Source organism: Pelmatolapia mariae, linkage group LG17, assembly GCF_036321145.2.
Source record: "Pelmatolapia mariae isolate MD_Pm_ZW linkage group LG17, Pm_UMD_F_2, whole genome shotgun sequence".
Lineage (NCBI taxonomy): Eukaryota > Metazoa > Chordata > Actinopteri > Cichliformes > Cichlidae > Pelmatolapia > Pelmatolapia mariae.
The window spans coordinates 8573441-8581409 of record NC_086242.1 but is presented as its reverse complement, the minus strand read 5'-3'; the positions used below and the strand labels follow the sequence as shown (position 1 = coordinate 8581409).

General features: G+C 41.1%; 1 long non-coding RNA gene across 4 annotated transcripts; it reads left to right on the top strand.

Moving 5' to 3' along the window:
- The first annotated feature begins 2093 nt into the window (after positions 1–2093).
- LOC134615797 (uncharacterized) lies at positions 2094–7766 on the top strand. 4 transcript variants are annotated; one of them, XR_010091346.1, is made up of 5 exons: positions 2094–2147; positions 5573–5675; positions 5844–5935; positions 6754–6987; positions 7139–7766. It is a non-coding gene; the product is annotated as an uncharacterized LOC134615797 (long non-coding RNA). The 4 variants fall into 4 exon arrangements; XR_010091347.1 differs by having other exon boundaries at positions 7063–7766; XR_010091348.1 differs by having other exon boundaries at positions 5573–5694; positions 7063–7766.
- Positions 7767–7969: the final 203 nt, after the last annotated feature.

Here is a 7969-nt window from a genome sequence, read left to right as displayed (position 1 = left end):
TTTGTTGGTGTCAGGCTCTATATTGGTTTCCTGAAAGCTTTTTCTTTTTAACTGAAATACAAACAATAAAAAGACATGAACGAACATGAAGCACAATCAAATAATTTTGGCTGTTTTGCATTTTTGGTCATTCTTTAAGGCTTTCTGTAACCTGAAGGGAAGAAAGCGCAAGCAAAAATAACCAGTGGTGTATTTTATGTCAATTTTATTGACATGCACACAGAGACACACATTTCCCTATTAAACAGCACTGGCATGTTTCCCTCTGTAAACCCATTCTAGATAAACTTTCAGTTGAGCTCTGTATCCCTCTCTGTCCACATACTAATAACTACCAGCTACACTCTAAATGGTTACTTTTTACTTTCCTGGTTTCCTTGGACATGGGATCATTTATTAAAAACACCTACATTTAAACATCCCTCTATCTTCAGTTTATTTTATCAGAATCCCTGTTACCTGAAGTACTGCAGCAGCTTTATTCCTGGGGTCACAAATCCTTACGTTTTGATGGTTTGCTATAAAATACACACACACACACACACACACACACACACACACACACACACACACACACACACACACACACACACACACAAACAACAAAAAACAGCTCCTCAAAGCACAAATTATGACTCATATAACTTTTACAGATCCAGGCTCACGTTAACAGTTTCTAACCACAGTCAAAAGTGTTTCTCTCTATCTGCAGTGACACCAATTCTATTCCTTAATAGCTCCATATAAAAGACTTCTTATAACTACATCGGTTCTCACTATGGGTAATACAAATTGTCCTCCTTGCTGATTTTTTTGTATTAAAAAATATTAATAAAATATACATTTTTAATACAAAAAATTATAAAAAAAAATATTTGAAAAATAAAATTTCTAATCAATTTAAATGAAATAATATATTTATTCAATTTAAAAGCATAATAAGTAATGTTTTTGTGTAGTATGTTGAGGACTTTGTGTATTTTTTTGTATTTCTAGCTTCTTTTTTGTTTTAGATGTTTTAGGTTGTATGGTTGATAGTGTAGCAAGATTACTTTTGTAAAAGACACTCTGTTATCAATGGGAGTTCTTGGTGAAAAAAGGGTAATAATAATCATGATCCAAAAATGAAGGGGTTTCACCTCCATATTACTTTGTGCAGCTACGTATCATAAAGGTGCCTGTTATCCTGCTGCAACGTGTCTGTGGACTTGCTTTGCACGGATTTTTCCTCTCTTGATTTGGCCTCACCTGTGGTTCTCAGCATCCTTTCATAGCAGGTGTCCTGCCCTTGGTCCAAGGTGCGCCCCTAGCGACACGTTTGTGGAAACAGCTGCTAACCAATAGGAAGCGTGTCTTGCCTCAGTTACCAGCTTCTTGGCATTCGATTGGTTAGTAAGGGAGGGGCACTCATATCCCGAGCAGTAGCGCTGTCAGCGGAGGCGGCACATAGGAGAGAGATGAGGAGCACTGATGAAAATAAGCCACCGAATCACATAAACAAAGAACTGGTGCTAGGAAATGATCATGTAGCGGCCGAGGTCGACTAAAAACTAACAACAAAACTTTGAACAATAAAAGTATAGATATCCCCCCTCCGAAAAAAACTGGTTTGTTCCAGCTCGCCTCTCCTCTCTCTGGCTTTAGCGCCCTTTCTGCCAGAACAATGGTGGCTGAGACACAGCGGAGCAGAGGTGTACGTGCCGGGCTTAAAACAGGACATGTTAGCCGCATTTACCTTCCGTTACCCTTTATATAGTTAGGTAGGAGTCAGACCATGTTCCTTTTTAGCTGAAAAACATTACACCCAGGTAACCTGCAGTGTTGAAAACGTGTTGAAAACGTGTTTTCCGACGACGTTTGCTACCCTACAACCATAGCTGGACTGGCCAACCCAGTATTGTGATTTTTAGTTTTTATGGGCCGATGATTTTTCTTTTTTTCTTTTTTTTTTGTAACGGTATAAACAATGAAAGGTGGTGGATTGGCCAGCTGGATGCTGAGCGGTGTGTAAAAATAACTCAGTTGTTTGGTTGTGGCTATGGCGGAACTCCCACAGAGGCCAGCAGGTGGATGAGGAAAAGGGGAGGCAGGAGGAGGAGAGACCCGAGGCGGCCGCCGGTCTGAGTGTCAGGTGAACTGAACTTCAGGTAAGAAGTTATGACCTGCAGTCTATCTGGGTCAGATATAAACCAAGTTTAGGTGTAGTTTATTTTCGTTGTGCTGACTTTTTACAGTCGGTTACAATAACTCCTACTGTGTACTAGGTTTCTATACAGCTGGGTGGGTGCTTTGATGTTACTGATAGTGAACTTTATTTTATTCATAAGGTTAGTTAGAGTTGCCAACCCTCCCGTATTCACAGAAAATATTACGCATGTCGTATTGAGCTGAAAAGGAACAGTTTGTCCCGGACATGAGCTACAATGAAAAAGACAAAGCTGGAGTTATTCTGTGTCTTTGCTGCACAGCTGCTGCCTCTTCTCCTCTCATTCTCTCCCCCTCCCTCTCCTGTTGCTACTTCAATCATGAAACTGATCAATGATCAGCTGATCGGCTTTTCTCTCTTGTTTATTTATCACTCACTTTGCACCAGAAAGAGGAAACCGCCGGATGTCGCACTAAACAACAGCAGCACGTTTAAGCTTGATCAGCTGTTGTTAGAATTTATTTAATATTAATTTCTAGTATCAGCTGATGTTTGCTGGAGCCACAGCTGTAAAGCTGCTGGTCATGATATCGGTTTGGTTATCTGGTGAGAGGGAAACATGGTAGCAGGGGCGATTCTAGGGTCAGAGCTTTGGGGGTGCTGAGCACCCAGAGAGCTGCTCAGCCAGGCAAGATCAACTTTACTCATCACGATGAGACGTCTTCCCTGTCTCTGTCAGTCCCTGCATCCCTACATGTCTCCAGTTGTCCCGAGTTCTCTCTGTCTGTCTCCTCGGTGCATTTAAACCCCTGTACCTCCCTGTCCTCATCGTCTGTTGTCCTCGTCTCTGTTATCAGTCATCATAATTTTACCATCTCTGTGCAAGTCTGCAAATTTCTTTAGTAAATCATAAGATTCTTAAATTCATCAAGTCTCTCTGTGCCTGGGTCCTCGTCACGATACATGACATCACTGTTTTGCAACTTTGCCTATGGTACAATGTATGAAAAGATCTTTACTGCAGGTACTACTATGGAAACCACATGTTCATCTAATAAAAGATGTACATTTGTCCGCAGGCTACGGACAATTTTAAGTTTTACATTTTAAATATGCTATATAAAATTCAACGGGAGCAACAGGACGGTCAGATGTCGCTGATTTTACTACAGTGTAGGACGGGTTGTAGGCAGGGCCATTTACCATTTACCATAACTGTGCAGGGGCGGGTCTAGCAAAGTTTTGCCAGGGGGCCAGGTAGGGCATTAACATGGAAGGGGGGCACAAAGAAATACTTTTCTTTCTTATTCTCATTTAAAATGTTTAGCTTTTATTAAATAATTGTCTGAATTTTACAACCAAAGTTTTTATCTGATGTAAAATGTATAGAAATCATAAATTTACCAACAAGACAGTGTACATCACTGTCACAACAGCATCTGTTTTCATTCAAAGGCTTTATGGCTTTTCCTGTAATACCTGGTGGGCTGGTCTCTAGTCAAAATGCCTGGGTCGATTTTTTGTCCCAGTCCAGCCCTGCCTACAACCCGTCCTACTCTGTAGTAAAATCAGCGACATCTGACCGGCCTGTTGCTCCCGTTGAATTTTATATAACATATTTAAAATGTAAAACTTAAAATTGTCCACTGAGAGAGGACTTTTTATTAGTGATCTTAACAGTATTTTTTTTTCATATTAATTTAATTTGTTCATCTAATTGAATATAATCTATTTGTATATGATTGTCAGTCCAAAGAGGAAGAGAGGAAAGAGGGGAACGTGAGGAGAAAGTACAAGGTCAGGAAGAGGCAGGTAAGAAAACAGACAAGGAAAAGTGACAGGCAAAACAGAAACCGTTCAACTGCTTGAGAGAGTTGACTACCAAAAAGTGATAGACAGATTTGCCAGTCAAGGTGAGGCGACATGGGTTAAAATAAAATTTAAAAAAAATCTACAGAGCCATAGTAGTATCTGCAGTAAAGATCTTTTCATACATTGTACCATAGGCAAAGTTGCAAAACAGTGATGTCATGTATCGTGACGAGGACCCAGGCACAGAGAGACTTGATGAATTTAAGAATCTTATGATTTACTAAAGAAATTTGCAGACTTGCACAGAGATGGTAAAATTATGATGACTGATAACAGAGACGAGGACAACAGACGATGAGGACAGGGAGGTACAGGGGTTTAAATGCACCGAGGAGACAGACAGAGAGAACTCGGGACAACTGGAGACATGTAGGGATGCAGGGACTGACAGAGACAGGGAAGACGTCTCATCGTGATGAGTAAAGTTGATCTTGCCTGGCTGAGCAGCTCTCTGGGTGCTCAGCACCCCCAAAGCTCTGATCCTAGAATCGCCCCTGCTACCATCAACCCAACATACTACACAAATGCACGGCAACGCCTTGAAGTCATTCTGTTGTTGCCAAAGAACTGATGAGAAAGATGTTTGACGAGCTTAATCTATGTGTTAGCCAGTAGTTTGTGTAGGAGTCATATGAGCTGTTCCTTTTTTGATTAAGTGGGTTGGTTTAAATGCACTCACTGTATTGGTACACGGGTGTGGGGCGTGACTCATGGGTGTGTTAGGTGATAAATGTGGTTGCACTCACCTGTTCACGGCACCTGATGTTGATGAGCAGAAAGGTAGGGTGAGCATGAGGCGAAACCTTCTGTTGACTGCAGCTTGAGCGCAGTTATGCAATAGGCCAATGTTGTAATTTGGCATAGTAAATGGTGCAGTTATTTGTGCAGTCTGTGCATTTGTTTAAGGTTTGAGCCCGTGTGCCGATTTGTATAGTGGACAGTTGTGTGTGGAATAAAAGTAGCAAATAGTACAGAGGTGTATCTCATGTGTTTACTGTTGCGCGTCATCTGTGTCCTCATGTTTAGCCTGCCGCGGCCGTTGGTTGGAGGAGCCGCAATAGTTTGGATATAGAGAATGCTGGTGGCATGAATGAAAACTTTGAAGCTTCGTCCAGCGATGAAATTGAAATCATAATAAGGAGGGATTCTTCTATCAGGTGGAAAGATGAATTAACAACAGCAAAATTACAATATGTAATATGTATTTGTAAAGAAATATTATAGACAGTTTTGAAAGATATAGATAGATCTGTAAAGATGTCAAGCAGCTTCTAGATGCTTAAAGGAAGCAGTAAGGTCAGTTTCCATTCTGGGTTTTCAGCATTAATAAAGAAACCTGCAACAAGGTGAGTAATGTTTGAGGTCCAAAAGAAATCAACACAGACATTTTTGCCAGTGCTTTTCTACCTGAACATTCAAAGCGCTCTGTACAGGTTGCCTCATTCACACCTGTTCATAGAAGCCCTTTTTCTGTGCTTTCTATCTAACATTCACACACATTCATACTCTGATGAATGCATCAGAGTGTGACTTGGGGTTAATGTCTTGCCCAAGGACAGTTAGCATGCAGTCTGGAGCAGCCAGGGATCGACCCAAAAACCATCTGATTAGTAGATGACCTGCTCCACCTCCTGAGCCACAGCCGCCCCTTTTAGAGGTAAAGAATCAATTAGAAAGTAAGTACAGTAATTTTTTGAGGTGATTTGATTAAAAAAATCATTTTTTGCTTCTAATTACATAATTAAGGTGTAATTACATCTTCCACCAATTGATACATAATTGATACATGTCATAAACGTATCATTTATCTACTAAAAATACATAGGAGCTGGCGTCATGTTGTGGAAGCTGCCATCTTGCCCCACCATCATACGCTGGCTGAGATGGGCATCGCTGCTCCGCCTTTTCATGTTTTATGTAAGTGGCTTTATACATTTATACATACATGTATATTTTGGTGATCTCTTTCTCAGTATGTTTTTCTTCTTATGGAAATAAGCAAAGATGAAACCAGTTAATGTTAGGCTCCAGTGTCCTAAAAAAATCCCACCTTTCCCCTGATAAACAAATTGATTGCATTCTCACATTGTGTGGGAATTGATGATTAATTACAACTTCAATGAGCCACTTCAAAGAAAGTTTCACCTGCGTGGTTTGCGATACATGTGGCAAGAAAGTGAGGTGTTGTGGCAACACCACTAACCTTGTCAAACACCTCAGAGTAAATCATATCACAGAATATGAGGAGCTTATGTTGAGGCGAACTGAAGAGGAGGAGAAGGACAGGTGCTGCTAGGGTGAGACAGACGTCTCTCAGGGAGTCCTTTAATGCTGCAGGCAGGCAAGGTGTTCAAATAGCGCACAACTTCAGGTTTTTTATTTCTATATGATGAACTCTGCATTATTAAGTGATAAGAACAAGTAATCTGATGTCCTGTAATCATTATGACGCTATAATTTGAGATAAAATAAAAGAGTAAAGTTTTTGTACAAAGTATCGGATCAGTATCGTCGATACCTCCCTGAATTTTACTTGGTATCGGACCGGAAAGGAAATCAGTGGTATCGAACATCACTAGTGATCAAACGTCAGGCCAAGCTGGAAGTGATTCCTGTCTTCTCTAACTTCTACAACACTGTCCAATAGAGACACGTGAATGAAATGCAGCGTCATTAAAAACACTGATGATCTTTATTTAAAAATGTAATATATTTACATCTGAATAAACTTTTAGGCATTACGCTGACGGACGGATGGATGGACAATGAATGCTTTCTCGTCCTTCTTGTCATGCACCATGGAAGTGTCTGAGGGGCTTTTCCACTTGGAATCGGGATACTGTGTCCACACTTCAGAGGTGGAGTTTCCAGCATCTCACCTGGGCCTCATCTGCAAACAATCAGCAGGAGGGCTTCTTAAACCAGCGCTGCCTGCTACTCCTCGCCAGTTTGTTCTGCCATCTCCAGTGGTAACTAGGCTTCACCTCTGCTCCAGTTCTGGCTTGCTCCTTCCCTGTGTTTAACCTTGTTTTCCCTGTGTTTAGGTCTCCTCTGCCAACATACTAATCCTACCCTCAAACTCCCTTACCCGTCCTGCAACTTCTTCTCCCTCTGTTGCAGAATTCCCGTTGGATTGTTCCCATCAGGAGCCAGGTGTTCAGTCTCTCGATAGCTTTTCCTCTGGTTCCTGCTCTCTGCTGACACTCCTAGCTCGAGCCACGTTCTCCATTCCCTCTCTTTAAGCAAAGTCTCATAAATAGTTTAACCATGTGCATTGAATCTGCATTTGGGTCTAAGCTTTCTATGGAGGGAAGAAATCATCACAGTGACATCTATTCAATTTTCAATTCAATTTTATTTATAGAGCGCCAAATGACAGCAACAGTCACCTCAAGGCGCTTTATATTGTAAGGTATACTTACAAAGAAAAGCCCAACAATCATATGACCCCCTATGAGCAAGCACTTTGGCGACAGTGGGAAGGAAAAACTCCCTGCTAAAGCTATCCACTAAAGAAAGAGAAATATATTTTTGTTTCATTTTTTATTTGTCTTCTTCTTCCTTCTGGGATTTGGAAGCAACAAGTAAAGTATGCATATTATACACAAAAGCAGACTTAAATGATCTGACACATGCAAAATGTAGCCAATTGTTATCATTTTATTATCATTTATTATCATCTACCCTGTGTTCTCAAAAGCGAACACAGGGTAGAGAGATGATGGAGGAAATGAAAAAGAAGAGATTAAAGGACAGGTAGAGGGGGGGGTGGAGGGAAAAAGGAGGGATAGATAAAAAGAAGGAAAGAGACAGGGCAGAGAAAACCCCAACAATCACATGACCCCCTTTGAGCAAGCACTTTGGCGACAGTGGGAAGGAAAAACTCCCTTTTAACAGGAAGAAACCTCCAGCAGAACCAGGCTCAGGGAGGGGCGGCCATCTGCTGCGACC